Source organism: Cynocephalus volans, chromosome 12, assembly GCF_027409185.1.
Source record: "Cynocephalus volans isolate mCynVol1 chromosome 12, mCynVol1.pri, whole genome shotgun sequence".
Classification (NCBI taxonomy): domain Eukaryota; kingdom Metazoa; phylum Chordata; class Mammalia; order Dermoptera; family Cynocephalidae; genus Cynocephalus; species Cynocephalus volans.
Window position 1 is genome coordinate 95,451,605 of NC_084471.1, and position 20,004 is coordinate 95,471,608.

Sequence of the window (20,004 nt, forward strand, 5' to 3'; positions counted from 1 at the left end):
CACCATAAAATTGGTTTTTTGTGTTTTTTTTTTTTCCTTGTGAGACTTCGGATAGAATTTATTATGAGAATTATGCTAGCTACCTAAAATAATCTGATTTTTGTTCTCTTTCCTTCTATTTTCTGAAAGCTTTTATAGTGTCATTATTATTTCTTTCTTACTGATACAATTCACCAGTGAAATGATTGGTTGAAATCTCTTAACATGGTTTCAATTTATGTAATAGACACAAGGCTAATGTTATTTTTAAAATTTTTATCTTGTGTTGACTTGACTAATTGTGTTTTGAAAAGAATTTATCTATTTTTTTTTTCTAATTTGTCAAAAGTGCTGGCATAAATTTGTTCATTTTCCGTTATTATCATTTTGATGTCTATAGGATCTATAGTAATGCCTCTCAGTCTTTTTATTGCTAAGTTGTGTTTTCAGTCTCTTGATCAATCTTATTAGCACCTTATCAATTTTATCACCCTTTTTAAAGAACCATCTTTTAAATGTGTTGATTGATGTTTCTTCAATTTCTGTTTTATTTTCATCATTATTTTCTTTTCTTTAACTTATTTTAGGCTTAATTTGTACTTCTTTCTCTACCTTCTGAAGGTGGAAACTGGAATCATTGATTTTACACTGCTTTTTCGAATAGAAACTCTTAAAAATTGAAACATAATTGATTATACATATTTGTGGGGTACAGAGCTGAATATCAGTATTTGTGTACAATATATGATGCTCAATTAGAATAGGTAGCATATTCATCATTCCAGAATGAACTCATTCTTTGTGTCCATTAATCAATTTCTTATTAACCTTCTTCCCTTCCCCCTTTCTCTCTTTCAGTAACCACAGTTCTATTCTTTCCTTCTGAAAGTTCAACGTATTATTGTGTTTATTGTTGGTTTCTTTCTTAGCTCTCACTAATGAACAAGGACATGTGGTATTTCTCTTTCTGTGCCAAGGTTTATTTCACCTAACATAATTAGAAACATTTTTATCTATAGCTTTACCTCTCAACATTGCTTTAGCTGCATCACACACATTTTAATATGCTGTGTTTTTATTTTCATTCAATTTAAAAGATTTTCTAATTTTTCTTTTGATTTCTTTTGTGGTCTGTTATTTAGAACATTTTAAACATATCCATATGTTTTTCTGTTACTGATTCTTGAATTAATACAATTGTGCGTAGAAAATATACTCTGCATTATTCAGTCCTTTGAAAATTATTTAGACTTGTTTTATGGACCTTTTGAATTTGTAGAGTATAGTCCCACAAAGTCAATTTTAATATAGATATTTTTTATTAAAGCATAATTGATTATACATATTTGTGGGGTGCAGAGTTGAATACCAAAACCTTCGTACTATGTGTAATGATCAAATCAGATAATTATGATGTTCATCATTCCAAAATATAATCATTCCTCGTGTTCATTAACCAATTTCTCTCTAATGCTCCACTGCTTTCCCACCTCTATAACCATTGTTCTGTTCTCTCCTTCTCAAAGTTCAATGTGCTCTTGTAATTGTTGTTTCTTTTATTTATTTATTAGTTCTCACTCATGAGTGTGGACTTGTGGTGTTTCTCTTCCTGAGCCTGACTTGTTTCACTTTATAATTTTCTCTAAGTTCATCCAAGCTGCTGCAAATGGCAGAATTTCATTCTTTTTTAAGGCTGAGTAGTGTTCCATTGTGTATTCATACCACATTTTCCTGATCCAGTTGTCAACTGATGCATATTTAAGTTGATTCCAACTCTTGGCTATTGTAAATAGAGCTGCAATAAACATGGGAGTGCAGGCATCCCTTCAGCATGATGATTTCTATTCCTTTGGGTATATACCCAGTAGTGGGATTGCTGGATCATATGGCAGTTCTATCTGTAGTTGTTTGAGAAAACTCCATACTGTTTTCCATAATAACTGTACTAATTTACAGTCCCACCAACAATGTAGAAGGGTTCTCCTTTCTACATTTGCCCTTTTACCATCATAAAATATCCCTCTCTACATTTAGTAATACTCTTCGTTGTTCTAATCTTTAGTGTAAAGAAACATAATTTTGGTTAACTTCTGCAAGTTATGTTTTTACCATTCTTTACTTTCAACCTGCCTGTGTCCTTATATTGATGGTTTGTCTATTTTAAGCAGCAAATATAGTGGTCCTTTTTTTTCTGTCTGACAAATGTTTCTTGTATTTGGATTATTGGGTTTATTTGTATGAAGTTTATTTCCATTTAATCTACCTAGTGATATGTGTGGTTTTAAATCTCCTGCCTTACTATTTGTTCTCCATTTGCCTCACTTCTTTTTTGTTTATTTTTGCTGTCTTTTATTATTTTATTTTTCCCTTAGTCCGATATTACTTTCTTTTAGTAGTTACTTCAAAACATGTGATTTTCTCTACCTTGAACTAATACTTTCATCACTTTCCGAACAATTCAATGTCCTTAAGACTCTTTTGTGCTACTTTTGTATAGCATTGTAAACTACATATATTTTAAAACCCATAAGATGTTTAAGGACTCAAAATCTAATTAGACTTACTCATAAGGTTTTAGATTCTAGTGATCTTCATTCTTTCCCGCATTTCTATATGTCAATCAGGCATCATTTGTATTTTGTCTGAAGAACTTCCATTAGAATTGCTTTTCATTTGGGTGTGCTCACAACTAGTTATCTCAGCTTTCATTTGTATGAAAAAAATCTTTCACCTTCCTTTTTGAAGATTTTGGCTGGGTTTTTGTTATTTTTTTCCCCAAATATTAAAGTTGAAATTTTATTGCATTCTCTTTCTCCTAAAAAATCTTTTCTGTCATATTGTTACTCTCTCAAAAATGTTGTATATCTCTTCATTTTTCGTTGAGATTTTTCTCTTTGGGTTTAGTAGTTTACTATGCTTTGCCTATGCATACATCTTTTTGCATTTATCAGTTTGATATCTTTCATCAGTTTGGAACATTTTTTAGCAAATTTCCACTGAAATAATGTTTCTTCTCCATTCTCTCATGTCTCTCACAAGAAGGACTTAAATTTCATGGTATGATAAGTACTGTTTTCTGTGCTATATGTCATTTATATCTTTTTTTCAGTATTTTTCTGTCGTTTTTCTTCTTTCATTTTCTAGTATTGTTCTTATTGATTTATCTTCCAGTTTATCTTTGTCTGTTTGTACTGCTATAACAGAATACCATAGACTGGGTAATTTATAAAGAACAGAAATGTATTTCTTGTAGCTCCAGAGGCTGGGAAGTCCAACAGGAAGGCACCAGCATCTGGTAAGGGCCGCTGTCTGCTTTCAAGATGGTGTCTTGAATACTGTATCCTCTGGAGGGAAGGTACTCTGTGTCATCATATGGCAGAAGGCAGAAAGGCAAAAAGGACCAAACTTCCTCTTCCAAGCCCATTTATAATGGCATCAATCCATTCATGAGGGCACTCATTTGAGAAGTCAGCAAATGCCTTATGGGGAAATTGCATGCAGGATGTAGGCAAATGTCAATGTGCTGCTGCTGTTGTTGTTGTTTCCTTCTGGGATCTTGGTGTCTCAAATCCTAGATACCTTGATAGTCCTAAAGTTTAGTTGTTTTCTCCCCACACCACTGAGACTACTGAAAACCTTAGGACACTAATTTCAGCTTGACCTGTGTGTTCCATAGTGTGAATAAGCAAATTCCCTAAAGGGATAAAGCAGGGACAAAAGCATTGCTAAGTATAATCATTTTTCTTTGCATTAGAATGCTGGCTCTTTGAACCGTGAATACCCTAAATTTTCCTCATCTTTTTTTAAAATACAGATTTACAATGAATTTTTCTAAGATTGATCTGATAAATGCTACTACATGAAATTCAAAAGTAAGAATTTTTCCTCTTTTTGTTCTCTTTCCCCCTACTCCCACTCCTCCTCTCACTCCCATGCACTCCACTCTTTGGGGGACTAATGTGTCCTTTGACCACTACTGCCCCCGTGGCAGGAATGTCCCCTCTCTTGGCTGGTTTCATCACATCTCCTAGAAAGCACTTCTGCTGCTACTAAGTGTCACCGTTGATGCACCAGAATTCTCAAGATGACATGTGACAAGATAGAAGAGAATTTGTCTCATCTTTTTTTAAGTTATGCTAGTCTTTGGCAGAGAAATGTTGAGCCCAGAGATATGCAAACTATCGTCTCTTTAATGAAAATAACTTTCACCATAATACACATGAGTATGTGCCCACAGATATAGGGCCAGGAATAACATGCTGTCTTTTTTGTCTACCCTTAATACTAAGATTCCATTACGGAACCACACTTTGTTGTATTGTTCTCTCTCCCTCAAGTTAAGGTAAATTCTATTTCAAGAATCTGCACGGTGCTAGGAAAACAAAGTTTTAACAACCCACTGTCTTTCTTTGGGCTGCTATAACAAAATACATAGACAAGATAATTAATAATAGCATTAATTTACTGCTCACAGTTCTGGAGGCTGGGAAATCAAAGAAGAAGGCACTACCAGATTTGGTGTTTGGTGAGAGCCTGTTCCTCATAGATGGCCCCTTTAATGTGTTCTTACATGGTGAAAGGGAAAATTAGCTCTTTTCTGGCTCTTTTACAAAGACATTAATCCCATTCATGACTTAATCACCTCCTAAAGTCCCTACTTCTCAATGCTATTGCATTGGGGTTTGGGCCTCAACATATAAATTTTGGTAGGACACAAACATTCAGACCATATCATTCTATACCTAGCCCCCAGATGTATGTCCTTCTCATATGCAAACACATTTATTCCATCCTAATAGACCCAAAGCCCTCACCCTTTCTAGCATAAACTCAAAAGTCTGAAGTCCAGACTAAGGTCTAAAGTCTCATCTAAACATAATCTAAAACGGTGATGGCTGAGATTCAAGGTATGATTCATTCTGAGGCAAATTGCTCTTTAACTGTGAACCTATGAAATCACACAGTTATGTGCTTTCAAAATACAATGGTGGGACAGGCAGAGGATAGACATTCTCATCCTAAATAAGAGAAATAGAAAGGAAGAAGTGATACGTCATGACACAATCCAAAACCCAGAGGAGCAAACAAATAAATCTAAAGACTCAAAAGCAATTTTCTTTGACTCCATGTCCTGCCTTCCATTTACAATGATGTGGGAGTTGGGTGCCCAAGGCTCCAGGCAGCACTGTCCCCATGGGTTTACTGAGCTCAGTTCTCACCACGATTCTCACGTGTTAGAAGATCAAACTAAAATTGCATGCACTGCCTCTACCATTCAGGAGCTCTGAGACAACCCCATCCCACAGTTCCACTAGGCAGTGGCTTTGTCGGGGCTCTATGTGGTGGCTACACCTTAGCAACTCAACTGGAACTTGCTCTGGTGGGAACTCTCTATGGCGGCCCTGAGCCTGCTGCTCGTGCACTCTACACATTGGTGAAAATGGCACCATGTAATTGCTGCTAAGATTTATATCTGGTGCCCTTTGGATAAATGGCCACTACAGCCTGCACTACGTGTGGGCCCACTGGAGCCTCACCTGGGATGTCTGAGAATTGCTGCATTAGATGTGGGGGACAGAATCTTGAAACAGCACCAGGCAAAGATTGCCAAGATCCCATGGGCACATAAAGCCCCTCTTTTGATATACAGTTATTTCCCCTTATCTGCAGGGGATATGTTCCAAGACCCCAGTGGATGTCTGAAATCACAGATAGTACTGAACCCTATATATACTATATTTTTTCCTATACCTTTATACCTACGGTAAAGTATAATTTTAAATTAGGTACAGTAAAAGATTAACAGCAACTAATAATAAAATAGAACAATTAAGTAAAATAAGCATCACTTGGACACAAGCACTGCGATACTGCAACAGTCAGTCTGATTATCAAGATGGCTACTAAGTGACTAATAGTAGGTAGCATATACGGTGTGGATACACTGGACGAAGGGATGATTTATGTCCAAAGCAGGACAGAGCAGGATGGCATGAGATTTCATCATGCTACTCAGAATGGTGTGCAATTTAAAACTTATGAATTGTTTATTTCTGGAATTGTCCATTCAATATTTCTGGACTGCAGTTGTCTACGGGTAACTGAAACCATGTAAAGTGGAACCATGAATAAGGAGGACTACTGTAATTCTGTTCTCCAGGCCCAGACGACCTGGTCTGGGATGGGAGTGGCAGCCCTGATGATCTCCCAAATACCTTTGGGGGTTATTCTTTTATTTTCTTTATAAATAACACCAGGCTTCTGCCCATTCATTCTAATTTCCTTATCAAAAGCTGAATAGGTCACACCCTTGCTGTTCTCTCCTGAACATACTTTTTTATTCTTTACAACCGGGCAAGGCTAAGAATTTTTAAAATCTTTAAGTTTTGCTGCCTTTTGATTATAAATTCTGCCTTTAATTTGTGTCTCTCTTTTTGCATTTTGCTATAAAAAGTTGAGAGAAGCCATACCATGTCCTCAACACTTTTTTTAGAAATTTCTTCCACCAAATATATAATTTCATTGCTCAAAGGTTCTACCTTTCACAAAACACTAGGACATGAATCAGACACAATTCAGCAAAGTTTTTTGCCACTTTATAACAAGGATTGTCTTTCCTCCAGTTTCCAATAACAGGTTTCTTATGTCTATCTGAGATCTCATCAGAGTGGTATTTTCTGTTCATATTTTGATGACCATTCTGATCATGACCACTTAGGTAATTAAGAAGACTGAGAATTTCTCTATAGTGCTCCTCTTCTTCTGGGCTCTCATGAGAATCACCCTTAATGCTCTCTTCATGGCAGTTTAGGCTTTTCCCAGAATGTACCACCAAACTCTTCTTGCCTCTGCCCATTACCCGATTTCAAAACTGTTTCCACATTTTTAAGCATTTGTTAAAACCACACCCACTTCTCAGTACCAATGTCTGTCGTAGTCTGTTCAAGCTGCTATAACAGTATACTCTAAATAGAGTAATTTATAAATAATGGAAATTTATTGCTAACGGTTCTGGAAACTCGGAAGTTCAAGATCAAGGCACCAGCTGATGTAGTGTTTGGTAAGGGCTTGTTCTTCATAGATGGTGATTTCTATGTGCCCTTACATGGCAGAAAGGGTGAATGAGCTCTTTTTCATTTCTTTTTTAAGGGAATTAATCCCATTCTTGTGGGTTTTGCCCTCCTGTTCTAATAACCGCCTATAGGCTCCATCTCTTAATACTACTGGATTGGGGTTTGGACTTCAACATGTGAATTTTGATGGACACAAACATTTAGACCATAGCACCTGCTAAATAATTTTATCAAATTTTAGCAAAGACATCTGGCAATTATTATAGCCTAGAATAGTAGCTTACAATAATAGAATAATAGTTTTTAATAATACCAGCATTTCACCTTTGTTTGTTATAATACGGGTTACTAACTGCATTCATATATACAATAGCATTTTTCTGGAATGAAAATAGCTTAATTTGGTTCATAAGATGACTGGCAATACTTGATAAGCACATAGAATGGACACAGTGGGTTTATAACATCCTCAGTGTTAAAGTTTATGCAGTCATTTTCTCAGTATCCTCCAGCATTCAAGGTACATGAAATAAAACAATACTTATAGTTAGGTCAATCAAAGTGTGAGAGTTTTTAGAGTAGATGTGATGGGAGGTAAGGAGGTCTAGGATGGTCAATGTGCTGACAGAAATTGAAGTGGTATGCTTTGGAATCAAGGTTGAATGGTAAAACAAGTAAAGCTTTGAAGTCAAATTGAAAAACAGAGTAGGATTAAATGGTGAGAGGGAAAGAGGCTCATTAAGGTCAAATAACAAGTATTTTTAAGGAATTAAAATATGGGAGGGAGCTGGAGAAATAAGAACTTGTGATAAAAAATTTGGTATATTGGAATTTTAGAACTTAGAAATGGTACAAAACAGATGATGGCAGCATTCAGCATTTGGCCAAGAAAATGAATTGATAAGATCTAATGGAAACAAAAGCTTATATTTATTTGCAATCTCTTTGAATAGGTTGGTGGATGGTGTATTAGTGAGATAATGCTACATAATAAATCACCCTAAAATTTAGTTGCTTAAACAATAAGCATTTATTTTTCTCATATATCTACAGTTCATTTATTAGGCTCTGCTTCAGGTTGTACATGGGCTGTCCTTGGCTTAAGGCTTTGGTTTTAAATCAGGAATGCTCCACATGTCTTTTCCATTTCGTTGGTTCAGTGGTTATCCAGGGCATATTCATCTTATGGATAATGGCAGCAACACAAGTGAGCAAGCAGAAAAACCCAGTGTTTTGTGAGCTCTACCCCAAACTGGCAAATTGTCATTTATTTTCACATTGTGCTGTTCAAAGCAAGGCACACACAGAAAGTCCAATATATATATTTTTTTAATTTTATTTTGTCGATATACATTGTGGCTGATTATTGCTCCCCATCACCAAAACCTCCCTCCCTTCTCCCTCCCCCCTCCCCCCCAACAATGTCCTTTCTGTTTGCTTGCCGTATCAACTTCAAATAATTGTGGTTGTTATATCTTCTTCCCCCCTCCCCCCGGTGTGTGTGTGAATTTATATATTAATTTTTAGCTTCCACAAATAAGTGAGAACATGTGGTATTTCTCTTTCTGTGCCTGACTTGTTTCACTTAATATAATTCTCTCAAGGTCCATCCATGTTGTTGCAAATGGCAGTATTTCATTCGTTTTTATAGCTGAGTAGTATTCCATTGTGTAGATGTACCACATTTTCCGTATCCACTCATCTGATGATGGGCATTTGGGCTGGTTCCAACTCTTGGCTATTGTAAAGAGTGCTGCCATAAACATTGGGAAACAGGTATACCTTCGACTTGATGATTTCCATTCCTCTGGGTATATTCCTAACAGTGGGATAGCTGGGTCGTATGGTAGATCTATCTGCAATTGTTTGAGGAACCTCCATACCATTTTCCATAGAGGCTGCACCATTTTGCAGTCCCACCAACAATGTATGAGAGTTCCTTTTTCTCCGCAGCCTCGCCAGCATTTATCGTTCAGAGTCTTTTGGATTTTAGCCATCCTAACTGGGTATCTCAATGTGGTTTTGATTTGCATTTCCCAGATGCTGAGTGATGTTGAGCATTTTTTCATATGTCTGTTGGCCATTTGGATATCTTCCTTAGAGAAATGCCTACTTAACTCTTTTGCCCATTTTTTAATTGGGTTGCTTGTTTTCTTCTTGTAAAGTTGTTTGAGTTCCTTATATATTCTGGATATTAATCCTTTGTCAGATACATATTTTGCAAATATTTTCTCCCACTCTGTTGGTTGTCTTTTAACTCTTTTAATTGTTTCTTTTGCTGTGCAGAAGCTTTTTAGTTTGATATAATCCCATTTGTTTATTTTTCCTTTGGTTGCCCGTGCTTTTGGGGTCGTATTCATGAAGTCTGTGCCCAGTCCTATTTCCTGAAGTGTTTCTCCTATGTTTTCTTTAAGAAGTTTTATTGTTTCAGGGTGTATATTTAAATCCTTAATCCATTTTGAGTTGATTTTAGTATACGGCGAGAGGTAAGGATCTAGTTTCATTCTCCTGCATATGGATATCCAGTTATCCCAGCACCATTTGCTGAAGAGGCAGTCCCTTCGCCACTGAGTAGGCTAATATTAATGAAGTGAAGAAATATAACGTACTCTCAGTGCAAGGAATTGCAACAGCAAAAGGAAAAGGACATAAATATATCATTTTACTAGAGAAAGAGCTTTAAAATTTTCAAATAACAATTCAATCACAATAGGTAACCCTTATGCTATCAAAGACACTATGTTGGACATACATGAGCTTTCTTGAAGGAAATAACTATAAGGGGAAAGAAACAGGGGTAGGCGGGGGAAAACTCAGTGCAGGACTGACGCGTCTAGCAGGATATGGAAAAGGAAAGAGAATTAAGTCAGATGAGTCTCAGATTGTGTTGTAGTTTTAAGAAAGTCATGATCAGACCAATAGGAAGTCCTTGAGCCAAAGTCTCCCATATGAATGTCACCTTCTACAGGTATAGGCCTTCTTTAGCACCTTGGCCATGCTCAGCCTTTGCTTGGGAGTAGTCAAGAAGAAGTATAGCTTTAGTATAAAGGCATTGGTGGATCCAAAGGGGTGAGGTCTGGGACTGTCAGTCTCAACTCTGCTTTCCCCATTAGAAGAGCTAACTGGTGCATTTTCACAGCTGACGCAGTCCCACAGCATATGAAAGTCGAGAGGAAATCTTGAGAATCAAGATCCAAATTTCTCAATAAATGAGGGAGAGGTACCACCAAGTAGCAGGAGGTAATAGTGTTGACAGTAATAAGAATGATTGGGGGAAGGTACAGCTGTTCGACATAGAGCTCACAGAGGAGACTTTGAATTATGTATTCTAATAAAACCCATGGTGGCTACAAGTGATCACTTCTCTCCTCAATAGTTCACATATTATCAGCTTAATAATCTGCTGTACCATTTTGCCAAAAATCATTATCCACTTTACCAACTGTCATTTTTTTGTCACCCTCTAGAAAAATCAACATTTATCTTTCATTCATTTCTAAAACTCACTCTCTTCTATAGGAATACTCAAATATTAATCTTGGAAATTATCTGACTAAATATTAAAAATATTTTATTAACTTCTTAATAAGTTAGAACTTTAATTCTTCAATTGTTTTGTATATTTATCAATATCACTTTTCAGAGTTGCCTGATTCAATTGAGGCTCTTGTTCCAAATTTAAACTTACATGATTCTTTGGACCATTAGCATTTATCATAAATCACAGCTCATTCTGAGATCTAATTTTTAAAAATGTATTCTTGAATATGTACCATTCTTCCTGTCTTTTATTTTATTTATTTTATTTTATTTTTTATTTTTTTATAAAGAAAATGAAATTTATTGTTTACAGTTTCTGAGGGTGTTAGATTAAAAACCAATCAACCAACCATAGAAAAAGGGAAACAGAAAGTCATGAAACACAACAGTAGGTTTAAAACAAGCGTACAAATTATGACATTGATGTAAATGGCCAAAATCCTCTAGTTAGTAGATAAAAATTGTATGCTGGATAAAAAAAAAAAATGAAAATAACAACAATATGACCTAACTATATGTCATTTACAAGGCATACACCTAAAACATCAGAACTATGAAAGTTAAAAATTAAAGAATTGCAAGTACTAGCTAACATATAGTTAATTTAGGTACTTCTATATTAAGCAAAATTCCTGTCTTTTAAATATGCTTAGCAGAAGGATAAAGACGTGGGTATCAGAGTCAGACAGACCTATGCTTGATTCCTGGCTCTGCCATTCAAAAGAGGAAGCTTCCATCTTGTTGCTGATGTTTCTTATTTGAAAGCAACGGTGCTAGCTAGTGCAACACTCCTGGTCTCTTTCATAGGAGTAATTCAATCTAATCGGTATGTGGAAGGAGAAACTGGGTGTCCATAGCCCAGCTTCTTTCTTTCTCCTTCCTCTAGAGAGATGGCTTGTCTCTCACATGTCTTTGTTGGCTAATCTTTGTAATGCATGGAAATCGTTTTCCTAAATGAACAGCCTGTAGTAATCGAATAATGCCTGTGATTTCTGGAATAAAAATAGTGATTTAATTAATTATACAATTGAGTTCACTTGACTACAGATATATTCTGCATTCTTCACAATCAACTTAGTCAGTAATAAAAGTAAAAAAAAAAAAGTATTAAAAGATCTACTCTCAACCACTTTATTGATTCCAAACTATATATTATTTGAAATTTACCATCTCCAAAATTAATATGAATCTTAGCATCCCTACTAACTACTCTGAGTTTTGGTTTGTTTTCATTTGAACCTTTCTGAAATTGGCATGAAGCTTAACACTGATTGCATCTTAGATTTGATGAAAGATGCCAAATTACTCTATACTCCTTGATCTTATTTCTCAGTTTTCTCAGAATTCAGGCAAAGAAAAGTATGCTATTCATTGGCTTTTTATTATTCATATTCCATAACTTTAACCAAGAGAGATTAATTTATCTGTACCTCAGTATTGTCATTATAAAATTAAAATTTAGTACCAAGTATCAGGTACTCCATCACGTGGTCTACATATTTTGTCAAATGTAATCCCTCATAGCATCACTATAAAGAAACTGAGGCATGATAAATTCAAACAATTCACCAGAGGTTTCAGGGCTAATAAGTAAGAAAACTAGGATTGGAATCCAGGCTTCCTAGTTCTAATTCTTGCATTCTTAACCAAGACATTCTGCCTCATAGAGTTGCCATAAACATTAAATGAAATAATTTATGTATACTTAACACGGTATCCAGTACATAGTAGTGTTTAATAAATGATGTGATGCTTATTTTTGTTACCAGTCCTGTTACAATCTAAGTTCACCAAAATACCCCAGATATTAAAGGAAAGAGAAAATATTTTGGAGTAAAAGAAAGCAAAATCCAACCTCCAAATTTGCAATTTTTAGACCTTCAACAAAGGATGTAAACTATCCATTTCTCAGTTTCTTCTAATAATAATAGTAAAATAAATTCCATAAGGTTGTCATGAAGATACATATTTATTTAATAAACATTTGCTGACTTCTATTATGTCACACACACTATTCTAAGCACTAGGAATATGAGAAAACTTCAAAAAGTTAATGAAAAGATTCATATTATCTTTTTTAAAAATTTTTATTTTATTTTATCATTGTACAATGTGGTTGATTATTGTGGCCCATTACTGAAACCTCCCTCCCTTCCCTCGCCTCACTCGCAACAATCTTATACTTCAAGGAATTGTAATTGTTGTGTCTTCTTCCCCCCCCCAAGTTTATTTGTGTATTTATTTATTTATTTTTAGCTCCCACAAATAAGTGAGAACATGTGATATTTCTCTTTCTGTGCCTGACTTGTTTCACTTAATATAATTCTCTCTAGGTCCATCCATGTTGCTGCAAATGGCAGTATTTCATTCTTTTTGATAGCAGAGTAGTATTCCAAAGTGTAGATATACCACATTTTCCATATCCACTCATCTGATGATGGACATTTGGGCTGGTACAAACTCTTAGCTATTGTAAAGAGTGCTGCAATGAACATTGGAGAACAGGTATAGCTTCAACTTGATGATTTCCATTCCTCTGGGTATATTCCCAGCAGTGGGATAGGTGGGTCATATGGTAGATCTATCTGCAATTGTTTGAGGAACCTCCATATCATTTTCCATAGAGGCTGCACCATTTTGCAGTCCCACCAACAATGGATGAGAGTTCCTTTTTCTCCCTAACCTCGCCAGGATTTATCATTCACAGTCTTTTGGATATTAGCCATCCTAACTAGAGTGAGATGATATCTCAGTGTGGTTTTGATTTGCATTTCCTGAATGCTGAGTGATGTTGAGCATTTTTTCATATGTCTCTTGGCCATTCGTATATCTTCCTTTCAGAAATGCCTATCTAGCTCTTTTACCCATTTTTTAATTGGGTTACTTGGTTTTTTTGTTTTAAGTTGTTTGAGTTCCTTGTATATTCTGGATATTAATCCTTTGTCAGATGTATATTTTGCAAATATTTTCTCCCACTCTGTTGGTTGTCTTTTAACTCTGTTAATTGTTTCTTTTGCTGTGCAGAAGCTTTTTAGTTTGATATAATCCCATTTGTTTATTTTTCTTTTGGTCACCCATGCTTTTGGGGTCGTATTCATGAAGTCTGTGCCCAGTCCTACTTCCTGAAGTGTTTCTCCTATGTTTTCTTTAAGAAGTTTTATTGTTTCAGGGTGTATATTTAATACTTCAATCCAGTTTGAGTTGATTTTAGTATATGGTGAGAGGTATGGGTCTAGTTTCATTCTCCTGCATATTGATATCCAGTTGTCCCTGCACCATTTGCTGAAGGGGCAGTCTCTTCCACACTGTATAGGCTTGGTGCCTTTGTCAAAGATCAGATGGCTGTAGGTGTTTGGGTTGATTTTTTGGATTCTCTATACTATTACATTGCTCTGTGTGTGTCTGTTTTTATGCCAGTACAATGCTGTTTGGGTTATTATAACTTTGTAGTATAGTTTAAAGTCAGGCAGTATTATGCTTGCAGCTTTATTTATTTATTTATTTTTGCTCAATATTACTTTAGCTATGCGTGGTCTTTTGTTATTCCATATAAATGTCTGGATAGATTTTTTTCCATTTCTGAGAAAAATGTCTTTCAAATTTTTATGGGGATTGCATTGAATTTGTAGATCACTTTGAGTAGTATGGACATTTTCACAATGTTGATTCTTCCAATCCAAGAGCATGGTATATCTTTCCATCTTCTTGTGTCCTCTTTAATTTCTCTCAGCACTGGTTTGTAGTTGTCATTATAGACATTTTTCACATCCTTGGTTAACTCAATTCCTAAGTATTTTATTTTTTTTGGTGGCTATTGTAAAAGGACAAGCTTTCTTGATTTCTCTTTCTGCACATTCACTATTGGAGAATAGAAATGCTACCGATTTTTTGTGTTGATTTTGTATCCTGAAACTTTGCTGAAATCATTTCTCAACTCTTTGTAGAGGCTTTAGTCTGTTTGATATATAGGATCATGTCATGTGCAAACAGGGACAGTTTGACTTCATCTTTTCCAATTTAGATGCTCTTTATTTCCTTCTGTTCTCTGATTGCTCTGGCTAGTACATCCAACACTATGTTGAATAGAAGTGGTGAGAATGGGCATCCTTGTCTACTTCCTGCTCTTAAGGGAAAAGCTTTCAGCTTTTCCCCATTCAGGATAATGGCAGTGGGTTTATCATATAAGGCTTTAATTATGTTGAGAAAATTTCCATCTATACCTAAATTATATCATGAATGAGTGTTGAATTTTATCAAATGCTGTTTTCAGCATCTATAGAGATGAACATATGGTCCTTGTGTTTGATTTTATTGATATGGTGTATCACATTTATTGATTTGCCTATGTTGAACCAACCTTGCATCCCTGGGATGAATCCCACTTGATCATGGTGTATAATTTTGAATATGTGTTGCTGTATTCTGTTAGCTAGTATTTTATTGAGGATTTTTGCACCTATATTCATCAAGGATATGGCCTGTAGTTTTCCTTTTTAGTTGTACCTTTACCTGGCTTTGGTATCAGGGTGATGTTTGCTTCATAGAATGAGTTTGGGAGAATAGCCTCTGTTACAATCTTTTGGAATAGATTGTACAGAATTGGCATCAACTCCTCTTTGAATGTTTGGTAGAATTCTGCTATGAATCCATCCGGTCCTGGACTTTTCTTTGTTGGGAGCCTTCTGATAACCGCTTCAATCTCTTTTATTGTTATTGGTCTGTTCAAATTTTCTACATCTTCTTGGCTCAGTTTTGGTAGTTTGTGTGTGTACAGAAATCTTGTCCATTTCCTCCAGATTTTCAAATTTGTTGGCATATAGTTGTTTATAGCAGTCTTGAATGATTCCTTGTATTTCAGACATATCAGTTTTAATATCACCTTTCTCTCTTCTTTTTTTAGTTAGCCATGCTAATGGTTTGTCAATTTTATTTATCTTTTCAAAGAACCAACTTTTTGATTCACTGATCTTTTGTACTATGTTTTGTGTTTCTATTTCATTAAGTTCTGCTCTGATCTTAATGATTTATTTTCATTTGCTAACTTTGGGTTTGGATTGTTCTTGTTTTTCTATTTTTTTAAGGTGAAGTGTTAGATTGTTCTCTTGCCATCTTTCTGTTCTTTTGAAGTAAGCATTTAATGTGATACATTTCCCCCTTCATACTGCTTTTGCAGTATCCCACCGGTTTTTGTATGATGTATCATTGTTTTCATTAGTTTCAATAAATTTTTTGATTTCCTGTTTGATTTCTTCTTGCACCCATATGTCATTAAGTAGAATGCTGTTTAATTTCCATGTGTTTGTATAGTTTCCAGAATTTCATTTGTTACTGATTTCTAATTTTAATCCATTGTGGTCTGAAAAAATACATGGGATAATTCCAATTTTTTTTTTAATTTCTTGACACTTGATTTGTGACCTAACATGTGATCTATCCTGGAGAATGATCCATGTGCTGATGAGTAGAATGTATATTCTGAGGTTGTTGGATAGAATGTTCTGTAGATATCTGCCAAGTCCAATTGGTCTAGAATGTTATTTAGATTTTGTGTTTCTCTGGTGATTCTTTGCCTAGATGATCTGTCCAATATTGATAGTGGAGTGTTCAGGTCCCCTGCTATTATGGTATTAATGTCTATTTCCTTCTTTAGGTCTAATAGATTTTGCTTTATAAATCTGGCTGCTCCAACATTGGGTGCATATATATTTATGATTGTTATATCTTCTTGATGGATCAATCCCTTTATCATTATGCAGTGCCCCTCATTATCTCTTTTTATGGTTTTTAGTTTAAAGTCTATTTTATCAGATATAAGAATAGCTACTCCAGCTCGTTTTTCATTTCTGTTTGCATGGTAAATCTTTTTCCATCCTTTCACTCTTAGTCTATGTGAGTCTTTATGGGTGACGTGGGTCTCTTGAAGGTAGCATATAGTTGGGTCCTACTTTTTAATCCAGTCAGCCAGTCTGTGTCTTTTGATTGGGGAATTTAATCCTTTTGCATTAAGAGTTGTTATTGAAAAGTGTTGATTTACTCCTAGCATTTTATTGATTTTTGTTTGGATGTCTTACATGTCTTTTGTTCCTTTCTTTCTGATTTAGTGTTAGTCTTCTGGATTTGTTGGTTCCTTGGGTTGTAGATAAACTTTTTTTTTCTCTTTATCATTGTCATTTTTATTTTACTAGTGGGTTTTGATTTTTCTTGAGTTTTTATGGTAGTGGTAGTTATTTTTCAGGTACCAAACCCAGTCTCCCTTGAGAATTTATTGTAAGGGTGGTTGCATGGTAGGGAACTCCTGCAGGTTTTGTTTGTCTGATAAATATACTATTTGCCCTTCATTTTGGAATGATAGCCTTGTGGGGTAGAGTATTCTTGGCTGGCAATCTCTTTTAGAATTTTTAATATATATTACCATTCCTTTCTGGCTTTTAGGGTCTGTGATAAAGAGTCTGATGTTAGTCTGATTGGGGTTCCCTTATAGGAGATTTGACGCTTCTCTCTTGCAGCTTTTAAGATTCTTTGTCTTTGAGTTTAGCCAATTTGACTGTAACATGTCTTGGAGAAGAACTTTTTGGGTTGAATATGTTTGGGGATCTTTGAGCTTCCTGAATCTGAAGATATGTGTCTTTTCCTATACCTGGGAGGTTTTCTGCCACTATTTTGTTGAATACGTTTTCAATGCAATCTCCTTTTTCCTCCCCTTCTGGAATGCCCATGACTCGGATATTTGAGCACTTAAGGTTGTCTAATATCTCTCTCAGATTTTCTTCAATGTTTTTATTCTTTTTTTTTTCTTTTTTCTTTTTTGTCTGCCTATGTTATTTTAAACAGTCCATCTTCAAGGTCAGAATTTCTCTCTTCTACTCCTGCAAGCCTGCTGGTTAAACTCTCTGTATGTTTTTGATTTCATTGAATGAATTCTTCAGCTCAGCAAGCTCTGCTACATTCTTTTTTAAGGCACTGATTTCCTTGTACATTTCCTCTTTCAGGTCCTGTATGCTCTTCCTCATTTCATCATGTTGTCTAGCTGAGTTTTCTTGTGTCTCATTTAGTTTCCTTAGAATTATCACTCGAAATTCCCTGTCAGACATTTCAACAAGGGCTTCTTGTTCTATTGGATCTAGAGCTTGAGAATTATTACCCTTTGGTGGTGTACTTTCTTGATTTTTCATATTTCTGGTATTTTTCCTTTGATGTTTAGTCATTGTGGCAGGGGATTTCATGGTCCATTGGTTCAACACTATTGTCTCGCTAGGATGCTGCTGGGGCTGCCAATTTGGCATGGCTGCCTCAGTGTCTGCTTGGTTGCTCACTGGCAACTCTGGTGCATGATCGCCTCAGTTATTGGGCCTCTCCAGGGTGGCACCTCTTGTGCGTGCGCACTCAGCTGGGCTGGGGATGGTGTCCGGCGACAGCAAGCCCTACCTGCTGGGTCACATGCTGGCACCACATGGTGTGTGATCTCTGCGGATCTCAGGCCTCTCTGGCAAGGTACCTATCTGATTGGCAGTGCACTTGGCCGGGCTGGGGATGGAGTTGGGTGGCGGTGAGGCCTACCTGCTCTGTTGCACACTGACACTGCAGGGCATGTGGTCTCTGCAGATCAGCTCTCAGGCCTCTCTGGTGGGGTGCCTCTCTGATCAGTGTGCACTCAGCCGGGCTCCATATTATCTTTTAATTCCATTCATCCATGAACTTTTTGAAGTACCCTCATATAGTACAAATTACATTTTCCTAATATAGAATAAAGCAGACAAAAATTTCTTTCTCAACATTTCAGTGATGGTAGTACATGAAATATAATAATCACTGAGATTTACATTTTAAAAATTAAAATTTTAGGTTCTTTTTAACTTAATGAGTATTAGATGCCCCATTTTGTTAAAAAGCTATAATAAAAATGTCAGTCTCCAAAGTGATATAGTCTCTTCTGATCTTCCTTTTAATTCTGTAAACTTTAACTTTCAGACAATGAAATAACACTGCTTATAATCTTTATCATAACTTTACTATATTTTTACTATAGTTTTTATTAATTTTACTATATTTACATTTTTACTATATTGTAATTTTACTTACTGATTACTTTATTCTCTGCTTTGTTTTCCAAGGGGTTTATAATTAATGTTTTGTATTTAATCACATTCTTAAACCTACTGAATAATCACTTATATTTCTTCTTCAATTAACTAACCAACAGAAATCAAACTAAACTATGATTTGACATGAGAACATCTGTAAGGGCTGCAATGGTCTTGAATGTGTATTTTACCAAATAGTTGACATAAAGTTTGCTCCAGCTCTTTGGCACGTTTTCATAGGTGCTCTGATAATTCTATTATAGCTGAATATAATGCTTTGAGTAGTATTCCTTAAAATGAAAAATATACCAGCCTTATTAACATCAATACTGACAAACTTCTTGAGTTGCGGGCGGAAGCTCCATCAGGAATATTTCTCCTACGGAGAGCAAATTTAAGGAGTTGTTTATTTGGCTGAGTGTCTATGCTCGAAGTAAAACGCCCTGTAGTCGGCAGGATTCGAACCTGCATGGGGAGACCCCAATGGATTTCTAGTTCATCACCTTAACCACTCGGCCATGACTACACAGCACTGACAAACTTCTTAATAAGGCTCCTGATCCCATCGATGATATAGTTTATAGGAGCTTAAGAAGTTGTAAACCTTTACCTTCCACTGTATTTTAAAATTTGCTCAAAATATGATAGACATGAGTGGTTGTACATATTTTTAAGTACATATTTTTAAGAATTTATGAAATTATTTAGTCCTTAAAGTGATTTTAGGAAGTCTTCTAATCTCAACCTCATTTTTTGCCTTTGAATGGTGAAGCTTGTTGCATGGTCACCTAGAGAATGACAGGATCCAAGACTTGATTTTAATCCAATTTCATTTCCTCTATATATTCTATAAACTTTTCTTTTGGGGAAATCTACCTCTTTGTGTCTTCCCATTCTTCTCATTTACATTCTCACTTTTTTTGTTTGTTTGTTTAGTCTTTCTTTGTTCCCCTATGTAATATTAGTTCTATTTTCTGACTCCAAAGTTTTGTGTCTCTTTTCCCCTCTCCTTCTTTGTTTCTCTGGCCACTGATTGCATGTATTTGCAGTTTCTTGTTTGTTGTGTGACAAATAAATTGAAAGATTATCATGAAACAAATTGGTTCCATGCATATGTTACCAAAGTAGCATAAAACAGCTGCACAGAAAGTTAAAAATCAAACCAAAAAGACTGGATGATCAGGAAAGTAGCTAGAAAATGGGAAAATCACGAATCAACTAAAGATGTAGGAAAGTATCTCATAAACAAAGGAATGAAGCAAAAAATAGAGAATCTTAGCTGTTAGTTACTGTATTAGGTACTTTCCAAATATTATTTAATTAAATCCTTT

The 20,004-nt window shown here is 35.5% G+C and overlaps 1 non-coding gene across 1 annotated transcript; it reads right to left on the bottom strand.

Moving 5' to 3' along the window:
• Positions 1–19,117: 19,117 nt before the first annotated feature.
• TRNAS-AGA (transfer RNA serine (anticodon AGA)) lies at positions 19,118–19,199 on the bottom strand. Its single transcript has one exon. It is a non-coding gene; the product is annotated as a tRNA-Ser (tRNA).
• Positions 19,200–20,004: the final 805 nt, after the last annotated feature.